Source organism: Prionailurus viverrinus, chromosome E2 (genome assembly GCF_022837055.1).
Source record: "Prionailurus viverrinus isolate Anna chromosome E2, UM_Priviv_1.0, whole genome shotgun sequence".
Lineage (NCBI taxonomy): Eukaryota > Metazoa > Chordata > Mammalia > Carnivora > Felidae > Prionailurus > Prionailurus viverrinus.
This window is the reverse complement of record NC_062575.1, coordinates 46,582,523-46,594,904: the sequence shown is the minus strand read 5'-3', so window position 1 is coordinate 46,594,904 and position 12,382 is coordinate 46,582,523. Positions and strand designations below refer to the sequence as shown.

At 41.3% G+C, this 12,382-nt stretch overlaps 1 long non-coding RNA gene across 1 annotated transcript in view; it reads left to right on the top strand.

Annotated features, from left to right (window-relative positions):
• The first annotated feature begins 608 nt into the window (after positions 1–608).
• The window catches only part of LOC125153635 (uncharacterized), a 31,448-nt gene continuing 19,674 nt past the window's right edge, over positions 609–12,382 (top strand). Inside the window, exons 1-2 of the long non-coding RNA XR_007147530.1 lie at positions 609–669; positions 3,575–3,734. This is a non-coding gene — a long non-coding RNA (uncharacterized LOC125153635). The remainder of the gene's footprint in view (positions 670–3,574; positions 3,735–12,382) is intronic.

Genomic DNA, 12,382 nt, shown 5'->3' with positions numbered 1-12,382 from the left:
TTAGTCACCTCCAGCTTCTCTATACCAATAACCAGTCAATGTATTCCTGAAGGCTTCTCTTTTCAACTATAAAGTTTTCCCACTCCCGTGCCTGCCTTTGAGCTCTGCCAAACACACGTTATGGTGGCTGTAATACCGGTAATTTGAAAAAACCTAATGACAAGAAGATAAGACAATTACATAAGCGGCATGTAGAATTTACAAAATACTGCGGAAGAACACTTAATGTTCAATATATTTTTGATTTAAAAAGCAGGTTAAGATGACATAAATATTCATATAAAGGATATAAGCTTATATACAGCTATCTCTGGAGAGAGTAATTACTGGTATTTTTTATACCTGATTGCAGACGGCAGAGGCACGTGTCCGTTTTTGTGTTTGGGGTCCAGCCCTGCCAAAGGGGATGTCCCCGGCTGAGACTCTGGGTTCACCTGCACGGGTCTGCCCGGGTCTCCGGGAGGGGCTCCCTGCGCGCCCCCGGCCTGCGCGGGGGCTTCTGGGAGATGTGGTCCATCCGCCGGACCCGCGCACCTCCGTGCACCGCGGCACCAGCCGCTGGGTCTTATTCCGCGGTGCGTGTGGGCAGGGCTGGTTCCGGGGGACGCGCCCCGTGAAAGTCTAGTGGCGGTCTCCGTGCCCAAGACCTCCAGGCGTATACCTGGAGAGGTGAGTCCCCCAATCTTACGGGGGCGCTGATGGCGGCAGGAATAGCCGAGAGTACCCGGGTCGTGCGAAGGACGAACGAAAAACGTTCGGCGCTCGCGAGGTCTGAGGGATGATATAGGATCTTCTTGGTTCTGTTGAGATGTGGAGGATGGCTACGACTTTGTGTTCCCAGGCTGGTGGGCTGTCCGCATCCTTGGGTTGGGGGGCAGAAGCCAGGGGTCCTTGGATTTAAGGGACAAATCTCGCCGGGTATTTTGGTTTGGGGGCAGCTGCGACACGACAACCCCAGGTTGGGGGAGAGGACAGTGAGGTAGGTAGTACAGGGATTTGGGGGACCGTCTGGGGCTGTATGTTCTTAGGTGTTTGTGGTTCGTGGCTAGATCTGTGTACTTTGGGGTTTGGGAGATGAGGGAGGAGTTAGGAAGTGGATGCCCCTGGTTTGGGGATGTGGTGGGGTCTTCAGGGTGAGAATGTGTTCTGGCATCCCAGGATTTGGAGATGTGGCTTGGACTTTGAGGAGGGGGGTCAGAGTCCCCACTTTCCTTGTAGATGTTCCTTCCTATGAGACCACCTTCACCTCTGACTCAGAGGGCTTTTCCGAAAGTGGGCCAGGGGATGTGTTATCAGAGCGATGGGCAGGTTGTCCTGGACACCAGGGTGGGCTGTTCCTTTGGCCAGGCCCTCTGTGGGTTGCCAAAAGACTGCCCCTACTTTGCCTCTGAGAAGACCCAGAGCTCAAAGGGGTCAGCAGCTTCGCTACACACCCAGGTGCTGTGGAGTTAAAAGACCTAATCCTGGGGACTTGTTTCTGGCGGTAGTGAAGCCAGGAGTATCACACCTTATAATCACCAGCACAGATATCTGCAAAAGAGAATTCCCCATACTCTTGGCCACAAAGGCTGTAGAGATGTTGTTTTAACTTTGTTGTCCCAGTGGAAGTTATAGCTCCACATGTTACAGGTGGAGATGTGAGTTTAGTAACAGATGAGCCCTGAGTCACAGCCTGGCTGTGCAGAGATTCTTTACATTCTTTAAATTTTTTTTTTCAACGTTTATTTATTTTTGGGACAGAGAGAGACAGAGCATGAATGGGGGAGGGGCAGAGAGAGAGGGAGACACAGAATCGGAAACAGGCTCCAGGCTCTGAGCCATCAGCCCAGAGCCTGACGCGGGGCTCGAACTCCCTGACGGTGAGATCGTGACCTGGCTGAAGTGGGACGCTTAACCGACTGCGCCACCCAGGCGCCCCGAGATTCTTTACATTCTTTATGGTCTTGCAGGTGGAGGTTGTTTTTGTTTTTTGGGTTTCTTTTAGTTTTTATTTTAATTCCAGTTAGTTAACATACAATATTATATTAGTTTCAGATGTACAATATAGTGATTCAACACTTCCATACATCACCCAGTGCTCATTACAAGTGCACTCCTTAATCCTCATCACCTATTTAACCCATCCCCCAAACCTCTCCCCTCTGGTAACCATCAATTCTTTAAATTTTTTTTTTAACGTTTATTTATTTTTGAAACAGAGAGAGACAGAGCATGAACAGGGGAGGGGCAGAGAGAGAGGGACACACAGAATCGGAAGCAGGCTCCAGGCTCTGAGCCATCAGCCCAGAGCCCGACGCCGGGCTCGAACTCACGGACCGAGAGATCGTGACCTGGCTGAAGTCGGACACTTAACCGACTGAGCCACCCAGGCGCCCCAACCATTAATTCTTTATATATAATTAAGAGTCTGTTTCTTGATTTCTCTCTCTCATTAATTTTCCCTTTGTTTTGTTTCCTAATTCCACATGAGTGAAATCATATGGTTTTTGTCTTTTTCTGATTTATTTTGCTTAGCATTATACTCTCTAGTTCCATCCATGTAATTACAATGCAAGATTTCATTCTTTTTTATGGCTGAATAATATTCCATTGTAAATATAAATATAAATCCCACATCTTTTTTATCCATCAATTGATGGACACTGGGCTGCTTCCATATCTTAGCTGTTGTAAATAATGCTGCTGTAAACATTGGGTGCATGTATCTCTTTGAATTAGTGTTCTTGTATTCTTTGCGTAAATACTCAGTAGTGTGATTGCACAAGGTAGTTCTATTTTTAACTTTTTGAGGCACTTCCATACTGTTTTCCACAGTGGCTGCACCAGTTTACATTCCCACCAATAGTGCAAGACGGTTCCTTTTTCGCCACATCCTTTCCAACACCTGTTGTTGTGTTGTTGATTTTTGCCATTCTGACAAGTATGAGGTGATCTCATTGTAGTTTTGTAGTTTTGATTTGCATTTCTCTAATGATAAGTGATGATGAACATCTTTTCACGATGGCCACCTGTGTGTCTTCTTTGGAGAAATATATGTTCATGTCTAATGCCCATTTTTCAATTGGATTATTTGTGTTTAGGGTGTTGAGTTATATCAGTTCTTTATTTTGGATACTAACCCCTTATTGGATAGGTCATTTGCAAATATCTTCTCCCATTCTGTAGGTTGCCTTTTAGTTTTTGTTGATTGTTTTCTTTGCTGTGCAGAAGTTTTTTATTTTGATGTAGTTCCAATCATTTATTTTTGCTTTTGTTTCCCTTGCCTCAGGTAACATATCTAGAAAGACGTTGTTATGGCTGATGTCAAAGAAGTTACTGCCTGTATTCTCTTCTAGGATTTTTATGGTTTCAGATCTCGCATTTAGGTCTCTAATCCATTTTGAATTTTGTGTGTGATGAAAGTGGTCCAGTTTCGTTATTTTGCATACTTCTGTCCAGTTTTCCCAACACCATTTGTTGAAGAGACTGTCCTTTTCCCATTGGATATTCTTTCCTGCTTTGTCAAAGATTAACAGACCATATGATTGTGGGTTTATTTCTGGACTTTATATTAATACTTTTATTTTCCTTTTAGGTAGAGTGGATCTGCAGAGACTGGGTATGAGGATTTCTGGCATGTGACTCAATCCTCACTGCTCCTACCTCCCTATTCTGCCCTCTTGGAATCTGCTGGCCCTGAGAGATCTGTGAAGAGAGGAGAAAATGGCCCCTAGGTTCCTGGCAGCGAGACCCCAGTGAGTGGGATTTAACCTCTTTCATGCAGTAATCTCTTCCCCCAGTTAGATGACATGTGTTTATTTACTGCTTTGCAGAGCTCACTAAGTCTCTAAGACAAATATGAAATGTGGAACAGCTTTAAGAAAGTCCTCTTTCCCTCCTCAATGTACTCTCCCTACCTCACCACCATATCGGAACCCTGGCACACCTTAACCTTTGCCCCTACTTTCCATTAATTTAGTTCACAAATGATTCAGTATCTCTTCCACAAGCCCCAGTGTCTGCTGTGTACATTGAGAAGTGCTGTCTTTTCTTGAGGGCTTGTAGGCCTTGTTGAGATTTTTGTTTTTGTTTTTGTTTTTTACTGCAGAAGATTTTAAAATTTAAATAGCATCAAGTTTATAGATGAATTGCAATAATAGTACAAGAACATCAACATTCCCTTTACTCACATTCATCAATTGCCAACTTTTGCCCAGTTTCTTTATCTTTGTATCTCTGTATATTTATAATTTTCAGAATCATTTGAGAGTAAGTTGCAGACATCATCATGTCTTTTATCCCTAATTACTTTGGCATGCATCTTCTGATCTCTCCTCTCTCATTCATGGTTTTACCTATTTGGGTCCTCTGTCTTTTCTTTTTGAGAAGTCATATGTATATGTCATATGGAAGGTATATCAAAGCCTATGAGGACAGTAAAAAGATCAGCGGTTACCAGGGATTGATGGGAAGTGATGAATAGGTAGAGCGCAGAAGGTTTTTAGGGTGGTGAGAATACTCTGTATGATACCGTAATAATGGATACATAGCATTATACATTTGCCCAAAGCCATAGAATGTGCAAAATCAAGAGTGAACTCTAATGGAAACTATGAACTTTGAGTGATTATGATGTGTCAATATAGGTTCATCAATTGTACCAAATATATCCAGTGGGGATGCTGACAATGGAAGAGACCATGCATGTGTGGAAGCAGGGGATATTTTGGAAATCTTTGTACTTTCCCCTCAATTTTTCTGTGAACCTTAAACTGCTCTTAAAAGATAAAGCCTTAGGGGCGCCTGGGTGGCGCAGTCGGTTGAGCGTCCGACTTCAGCCAGGTCACGATCTCGCGGTCCGTGAGTTCGAGCCCCGCGTCAGGCTCTGGGCTGATGGCTCGGAGCCTGGAGCCTGTTTCCGATTCTGTGTCTCCCTCTCTCTCTGCCCCTCCCCCGTTCATGCTCTGTCTCTCTCTGTCCCAAAAATAAATAAACGTTGAAAAAAAAAATTTAAAAAAAAAAAAAAAAAAAAAAAAAAAAAAGATAAAGCCTTAAAAAAAACCTCACATAACACAAAATTAACCATTTTAACCATTTTTCAGTGAACAGTAGTACAATAGTGTTAACTATATGCACTTTGTTGTGCAACTAATCTTCAGAAATATTTACTATTTATTTATTTATTTATTTATTTTTAAAAGTTTGTTTATATATTTTGAGGGGGGAGAGCTGCAGAGAGAGTAAGAAAGAGAATCCCAAGCAGGCTCTGCACTGTCAGCACAGGACCCGACGCAGGGCTCAAACTCACAAACTGAGATCATGGCTGAATGGAAACCAAGAGTTGACTGATCAACTGAGCCACCCAGGAGCCCCTAGAGCTTTTTTGTTTGTTTGCTTTTTGTTTTTTAATGTTTATTTTTTTGAGAGAAAAAGAGAGAGTGAGGTGGGGAGGAGCAGAGAGACAGGGAGAGAGAATCCCAAGCAGGCTTCTTACTGTCAGCACAGAGCAAGATGCAGGGCTTGATCCCACAAACCATGAGATAGTGACCTGAGCTGAAGTCAGACACTCAACTGAGCTACCCAGGCAGCCTGAGAACTTTTTTATTTTGCAGAGTTGAAATTCTATGCCCATTGAACTATAACTCCCTATTTCTCCCTCTACTCAGGCCTTTCCTTTACTTCTTTAATCATGGTTTCCCTTAGGTCTGTGAGCATGTTTGTAATGGCTCTTTTGAAGTCTTTTTCTGATGAATCTGACAAGGCAGTTTCTCTTGCCTGCTTTTCCAGGGTATGGGTCATACTTTTCTGTTAATTTGCATGCCTCACAATTTTTGTTGGGAAATGGACATTTTAGATAATAGATTGTATTTAAAAATATTTTTAATATTTACTTTTGAGAGAGAGAGAGAGTGTGTGAGAGTGGGCAAGGGGCAGAGAGGGAGCCACAGAATCCGAAGCAAAATCTGTCAGTGCAGAGCCCAATGCAGGCTTGAACCCACCAACGGTGAAATCACGACCTGAGCCGAAGTTGGACACTCAACCGACTAAAGCTACCCTGTTGTCACCCTCCCCCCCTTTTTTTAAATCATAGCTGTGTTGGTGGCTGTTGATATTTTATTGTGGTTTTCATTTACATTTCTATAATTACTAATGATGTTGAGTTTCTTTTCATGTGTTTATTGTCTATTTGAATATCTTCTTTAGAGAAATGTTTATTCAAGTCCTTTGCCCTTTTATTTTATTTTATTTTATTTTATTTTATTTTAAGTTTATTTACTTTGAGAGAGAGACAGAGAGACAGAGAGAGAGCACATGTGCATGCAAGTGGGGGAGGGGCAGAGAGAGGGAGAAAAAGAATCCAAAGCTGGCTCCATTATCTGAGCTGTCCGCACAGAGCCCGACAAGGGCTGTATCTCATGAACCATGAGATCATGACCTGAGCTGAAATCAAGAGTCAGAGTTGGACACCCAACTGACTGAGCCACCCAGGTGCCTGAAGTATTCTTTATTTCTTCATGTGGATTGAGTTATTGTGTAGTGACATTTTGGTTAAGCCTAAAGGACTTCTCCCCTTATAATTTTTCGTTAAAAACCAGAACTCCTGACTATTATGACAACGCTAGAGATTATATTTGCCCCGTTCCCCAGGTTTACTTTGGTTGCTTGTTATAGTTGTTGATATTTGTTCATTTACTGGCTTTTCTGAACTAATTTTGTAAAGTCTAAATTCATTGTTGTATGTGGCCATAGAAGTCTCTTGTTCTACTGGTGAACTAGTGATTCAATAGAAATTTTCTTTCCCTGGAACCAGAAATAATGCCCTAGTCTTTGCAGATGGTGTGTGTGTGTGTGTGTGTGTGTGTGTGTGTGTGTGTTGTGGCACACTTTCAACACTTAGGCATTTGGCAACTATGCCTTTACTTTCACTTCCTGGTTGGATAGAGCCTGAAGGTAAATCAGAGGTGAATCTTAGGGCCTTCTCTAGTAAAAACTCATAAAGGGGTGCCTGGGTGGCTCAGTCGGTTAAGCGTCTGATTTTGGCTCAGGTCATGATCTCACAATTTGTGGGTGTGAGCCCCACATCGGGCTCTGTGCTGACAGCTCAGAGCCTGGAGCCTGCTTCGGATTCTGTGTCTCCCTCACTCTCTGCCCCTCCCCCACTCATGCTCTGTCTCTCTCTGCCTCTCAAAAATAAAGAAACGTAGTAAAAAATTAAAAAAAAAACCAAAACTCATAAAGATACAAGTAAAAATAATTTATTGAAGCTTTAGTTTTAGTGACAAAAGTATTTCAACATCTTAAATTATTATTATCCTATTATAGCCTATCATATAATGGAGGATACTTTAACTCTTACAAGGGATGAGTTTGCTCATTATCTACTGTTCTTTTTGTTTGTTTGTTTTATCTACTGTTCTGAAGTGATAGCCACGGTAAATTATTATATGAAAAAACTGAAATCATTTATAATAAAATAATGAAAACACAAAACTTTATGTATACTTTTGAATGTTTTCAAATACTTATATGAATCCTGGAGAACATTGTGGAAAGATGTTCATCATCTTGTTAACATTGGAATTGAGTTAGAGGATGAAGTGGAGGGGAAATACTGACTTTTCCATATATAATTAAACAGGGAAAGGTGAAGAAAACTGATTAAAAATGCCCAAAGGGAGAGGGAAAAATACAGCAAAATTTTAAAAAGAGTATAAAAGTAGCAGTATAGGGGCACCTGGGTGGCTCAGTCATTTAAGTAGCTGACTCTTTATTTCAGCTCAGGTCATGATCTCAATGGTTCATGAGTTCAAGCCCCACATCAGACTCTGCGCTGACAGTGCTGAGCCTGCTTGGGATTCCCTCTCCTCTCTCTCTGCCGCTCCTCCTGCTCGCACACGTGCTCTCTCTCTCAAATAAATAAACTTAAAAAAAAATTAAAAATGTAGCAGTATATCATGGTGACCAAGCTTGTGGACTCAGAAGCCAGTCTTTGTGGGTACAAATCCATTCTTTCCATTTGTTGTGTTACATGAGGCAAATTCTTCTAATGCCTTTTCTGGTCTTATTTTATTTTTTTTTTAAATTTTTTTTTCAACGTTTATTTATTTTTGGGACAGAGAGAGACAGAGCATGAACGGGGGAGGGGCAGAGAGAGAGGGAGACACAGAATCGGAAACAGGCTCCAGGCTCTGAGCCATCAGCCCAGAGCCCGACGCGGGGCTCGAACTCACGGACCGCGAGATCGTGACCTGGCCGAAGTCGGACGCTTAACCGACTGCGCCACCCAGGCGCCCCTCTGGTCTTATTTTATACATTTAAATAATAGGAGTAATTGTATCTCTCTCTCTCTCTCTCTCTCTCTCTCTCTATATATATATATATATATAGAACATATATGTTCTTTCTCTCATATATATATGATATATGTTTATTTATTTATTTAAGTGATCTCTACACCCAACATGGGGCTCAAACTTATGACCCCGAGATCAGGAGTCACACACCCTTCTGACTGAGCCGGCCAGGTGCCCCTATATATATATTTTAGCATGGAATGGCATAGTCCTTTTTTTTTTTTTTTTTACAATCCATGTAAAATCTGTACATGAGCCTGCTGTGTAGTAATAGCTTAACATTGCTTTAAAAAAAAACTATTACTTTTGATTCCTTAGAAGAATGTTGAATTATTGGATGAAAAGAGAAAGACTCTAACATTGGAAAAGAAATTTCCAGCTACATGGTGTTTATAAGAGACAGCCAAAACAGATTCATACACGCTAAAAATAAAAAGACGTTTTAAAATGGTATCACAAGAAAGTGTTAACAAAATAGTTTCAAGTGTAGCAATAATATCAGACAAATAGGAAGCAAGGAATAATATTAAATAAGGCAAAGGGATTAAAATTCTGTATCACTATATGGGAAGAAACTAAAATGAGTGGAACAAAAGTCAGGAATAAAAGAACAAGAAAGCAAAATAAATAGGATTTCTTGAATATGAAGGGAGCAGTGAGTTTAAATATTAAGCATACAAATATGTTAAACATAAATACCCTAATAGGAAAAAGCTACTTATTGTTGTACAATGTTAATTTTTTGGTTTTGATAATTATACCGAGATTCTATAAGATGTTAATATTTAGGGGAAGATGTTAACACACAGAAGGTCTCTATACTATTTTTGCGTCTTCTATGGTAGATTGTAGTTAAAAAGTTAAGCACTTACAGAACCAAGGCAGATGGCTAATAAAGAAAACAGGGCAGAATATTAGAATGAGTCTAATTACTCTGATCAGTGAAATATGAGAAGTTACTACTTTAAAATAACTTGGAAAATAAAAATGAACTTGTTGAAATTAAAAGCATAATAAATGGGCTGGATGGAAGAATGAATACAGTTTATTTAAAATTTTTTTAAAATGTTTATTTATTTTTGAGAGAGAGACAGAATGCAAGCGGGGGAAGGGCAGAGAGAGAGGGAGACACAGAATCTGAAGCAGGCTCCAGTCTCTGAGCTGTCAACACAGAGCCCCATGAGGGATTTGAACCCATGGACCACGAACCCATGGACTGAGAGATCATGACCTGAGCCTAGATCGTGACCTGAGCTGAAGTAAGATGCTTAACAGACTGAAGCACCCAGGCTCCCCAAAATGAATACAGTTTAAATGCATATGTTGAACAGGAAGATAGATCTGAGGAATTTTTCTGGATTCAGTGCAATTGACAGCTATGAAGCAACAAATGAAGGGCATGGAGGATTCTGAAGGTCTACTATGTTCTCATCTTAGAGAAATTCCAGAAGGAAAGAGCAGCCAACACAGGGGAGGAAAACACAGAAGCCTGTTCTTCATCCCCCGCCCCCCACCTCTGTCCCCAGCTACAGACCAATGGGAGTCCACTAGTCCAAGGGGCCACAAATGGTCCTGAGTGGTCATGTTGGCAGCTGTGGTAGAAACAGACACCCCAATAGGTGGCTTCTGGGAAAGAATATTTGACCAGACAGTCTCACAGTGCCTATGAAAAGTCAAAATGCACAGACTCTTTGGTGAGCAATTCCAACCTAAATCAAAAGTCACATCACATAAATGAAAAAAGGTAACACTTTAAAAATACTCATTACAGTGTTGCAGTGAAATCAAAACACTGAAAATAATTTAAATATCCACCAGTAGGGAATGGGTAAATAACCATGGCTCATCTTTACTGTGAAACTAAGCAGTTTAAAACAAATTTTTTAATGTTTATGAGCGAGAGAAAGCACGTGCAGGTGGGGGAGGGGCAGATAGAGGGGGGAGACAGAATCTGAAGCAGGTTCCAGGCTCCTGAGCTGTGAGCACAGAGCCCCACACGGGCTCAAATTCACAAACTGCAAGATCATGACCTGAGACCAAGTCGGATGCTTAACCAACTGAACCACCCAGGCGCCCCCAAACTAACGAGTTTAAAAAAAAACTGAAATACTTGTATGTACTGAGATGGAAAAATTCCCAAGAAATAATGTTAACCAACTAAAACAAGTACAAAACAGTATGTGTAATTTATTTAAGCAAAGCAAAACTACGTATTTCTTTTATTTATTTATTTATTTATTTATTTATTTATTTATTTAATTCCTTTATTTATTTTAGAGAGTGAGAGTGTGGGAGCAGGGGAGAGGAGCGGAGAGAGAGAGAGAGAGAGAGAGAGAGAGAGAGAGAGAGAGAATCTTAAGCAGGCCTCACACTCAACACGGAGCCTGACATAGAGCTCAGTCCCACAACCCTGGGATCATGACCTGAGCCAAAATCAAGAGTCAGGCGCTCAACTGCCTGAGCCACCCAGGCCACCCCCAAAACTACCTATTTCTACATGTTTTATACTCAATATAAATAAGTTCAACTCTTAAAAATGTACACACTAGTAACAATCACTTAGAAAATGTAGTATATAATCACAATATAAACTATCATACAAATAAGACCTTAGACAGGTCTAAAAATAAGTCTTGGAATAAAGCCTGAGAAAAGTCTAGAAAGAATAATGGTAGATCTGTATAAATAAAAGTATAAAATTTTACTGAAGGACATAAAAGACCTGAATAAAGGGAAAGAGATATCCCAATTCTAGATAGGTAGGTTTAGTGTTAAAATGTCAGTTCTTTCTAAGGTAATCTTTAAATTCTAGGCCATCGCAATCAGAATGCCAGCATCAATTTTTAAAAATAGAATTCACTAGCTCATACCAGTTCTCAGTTGGAAGACAAAATGGGCCAGAAGAGCCAGAAACGTTTTGGAAGGTAATTACATTAATGGAAAGACTTGCCCTATCAGGAGCCAAATATTCCATAAAGCTTCAGAGTGGTATTGGGATAGGAACACAAACATAAAGAGAGCTGGAAAGAATGGCTGTTCTGTAAATGGTGTGTGGACAGTTGTTTATCTGGGGAAAAAAAAGTTACATCTCTACCTCACACTGTGCTCACTTCAGCAGCACATAACTAAAATTGGAATGACAGGCTCCGTAGCTCAGGAGTTAGAACACTGGTCTCATAAAATTGGAATGACAGAGATCAGCATGGCCCCTGCTCAAGGATGACACCCAATTTCATCTCTACCTCACATGGTACCCCAAAATCAACTCCAAAAGAAATTTAAGAATCAGAACGCTAACATAATTAGAAGAAAATAAAGGGTTTTTAAAAATTTTTTTATTTAATGTTTATTTATTTTTGAGAGAGAGGGAGATACAGAATCTGAAGCAGGCTCCAGGCTCTGAGCTGTCAGCACAGAGACCCACAGGGGGCTAGAACTCATGAATGGGGAGGGGCTCATGACCATGAGCCACCCAGGCGCCCCTAAAGGTGTTTTTTTTTTTTTTAAACGAAGGATGAAAATACCTTTGCATGTAAGAAGCGAAATTCAGAATCCATAAAGGAAGAGAGTGATAAATATAACAGCAAAAACTGAATATTTTAAAAGTTCAAAGACGCCACCCCTTCCACCCAAGATGTGTAAATTGAGATTGAAACCTCTGGGATCAATTCCAATCCAGTCAAGGGAGGAGAGACTGGGGACTAATATCCTCCTCAGATCCCCGTAGAAGAGAGAGGTGTGCCTAGTACAGACTGGGAAACCTGACTAGGCAAAGGTATGGTGTAAAATAAAGATAGCGGAATAAAGACACCGCCTTAGTTGGCGCATCTCCCACCCTTCCATGCTCCCTCCTCCCCAGTTCCTACCAGGCTCCAATTCTGCCCTCTCCCCAGGTATCTCATATTTAAAACCTTCCGGAAAAGACAATGATTCTTCTGTCACAGCCTGGGGATCCTGCGTGGGCAAAGGTGTGGAGAAGCCCGTTCCCCCTCCTCCCCTCCTCCCCCACAACAGGTACCCCGGACCTGCCCCCTCTTCCAAAATCCCTC